This window comes from Eulemur rufifrons, chromosome 4, assembly GCF_041146395.1.
Source record: "Eulemur rufifrons isolate Redbay chromosome 4, OSU_ERuf_1, whole genome shotgun sequence".
Taxonomy (NCBI): Eukaryota; Metazoa; Chordata; class Mammalia; order Primates; family Lemuridae; genus Eulemur; species Eulemur rufifrons.
In genome coordinates, this window is record NC_090986.1 from 34,907,485 (window position 1) to 34,909,677 (window position 2,193).

Genomic DNA, 2,193 nt, shown 5'->3' on the forward strand with positions numbered 1-2,193 from the left:
AAGTCAATCCTAAAACTGTGCTCTTTAGACATGTGTGAACAGGTAAATAAGACCCAATATACCTATACTCCAGCTCATATTGAAGCCAGCTAGAAGAATGAAGAAATTATTGTTTAAAGACAGGCAGTGTCAAATTGAAGATACTTATGGTGCTCTAAAAATGTACCCAGGGTTAAAATATATCACCCTGAGACATTAGTCAGGAAACCTGCACAGTTAATGAGAACCCTCAGTTTGACTAATTGTTGGCATTAAGAAGGGAATTTCAAGGTCTATTAAGAAGGAAAATGAAAACCCAAGTGCATATGTGGTTTAGAGTGTATGGTGGAGTCTGGCAAGGACACACAGAAAAAATGATGAATAAAAATAATAGAAAAAGTTACAAAAAGGCCTTATGAAAGTCAAGTGCAATAAGTGACAGAAAATACCCAGAGATGACCCAGATAGCAGCTTGATCTATGTTTAAAGAATGATTATTCCTTAGAATGGCATACGTCTTTTTTAAAAGCTAAAAGATGTGTCTTTTAGCTCAAGTTGATAACTTAGAAACAAATATTAATGTTTGGTAGATTTTTAAAAATAAGCTATATATCAAGAACAGAAAAACTAAGCATTTTCCATCTGAGCAAAAATAGTACTAATATATGTCTATTTTCACATTTTATTTTAGTAAAAGTATTTCTCGGTTTATAATTGTATGTACTTATGTAGATTTTATTTTTAAAAAATTTATAAAACTCTTAGAACTTGGGTTGTAAATTGTTGCAAACAAAATTTTTATGTGATAGTTACTGAATTAGACCATTGAGAAGTGTGTCTAGGGTGATGAGGGTATATGAAATAAGGATATTCAAATAGTCATTTACCTTTTTGTTAGTTTAAGTCTTTGTTAACTCAGGATATGTCCCATTATTACTAAGCTCAAAAACATAGTAGTTTTACATTTATGATCCGAAAACAAAATGACACATAGAAATTATTTTGTAATTAGCACATGTGGTCGGTGAATAGAATTATTGAGTGCCTAATATGTACAGAGAGCTATATGACATTCGCAGATATTCATAGATATTTAGTTCCAAGTATAATCAACTAAATGCTAACTTTGTTTTTTTTTTTTTTTTTTTTTGAGACAGAGTCTCACTCTGTTGCCCAGGCTAGAGTGAGTGCCGTGGCGTCAGCCTAGCTCACAGCAACCTCAAACTCCTGAGCTCAAGCGATCCTCCTGTCTCAGCCTCCCGAGTAGCTGGGACTACAGGCATGCACCACCATGCCCGGCTAATTTTTTTTTTTTTCTATATATATTTTTAGCTGTCCATATAATTTCTTTCTATTTTTAGTAGAGATGGGGTCTCGCTCTTGCTCAGGCTGGTCTCGAACTCCTGAGCTCAAGTGATCCGCCCACCTCGGCCTCCCAGAGTGCTAGGATTACAGGCGTGAGCCACCGCGCCCGGCCTAAATGCTAACTTTGGATAAATAATCATAATTGTATTACTGCTCTAGATAGAACTTTATGTACAAGAGTTAGAAACACAGATAAACCATTGAACACTCATATTTTTATTTAGTATAAATGATACTAACATTACTCATAGTTTGCCAGACTGAGCCAAGACAAAGAGAAGATGCCTTACAGCTAGCTCTGTATACTGTAGTTATATTTTATTATATTGACCCTATGACCTGCAATGATTTCTACTTCTCACAAGTGCTGAAAGACACTTCTGTTAACAAGCATTTATTGAGCAAAAGACAATGAGCTAGGTGTTGGGTATGTTAAAAAGACAACCCAGACTCTCAAGGAGCTCACATTCTAAGACGTTTCCTGTCAAAATGTTGCTGTTGGATCACCTGTATGAAAATCATCAAGAGTGCTTGTTTAAATGCAGATTCTGGATGCTGTCTTAAACATACTAATTCACAGTCTCAGAATTTCTGGCAATGGACATTTAAAAATAACATCCTGCATCTATCTTAGATATTCTAAAGTCCACTTAGAATATTGCTGAGTAACAGTCCCTTTAGCAGAAATTCATCTTTAAAATAATGTGGCAATTGATTCACTCTGGGAGTTACTAGCATGGAGGAGGGACCTGTAACATAACCTAGAGGGTTGGGAAGGCCTCCTGCAAGAAGGAACATCTAAGGCTGACCTTCACAGGAGGCCACGTAAGGGCGCACAGGCGGTTTGAA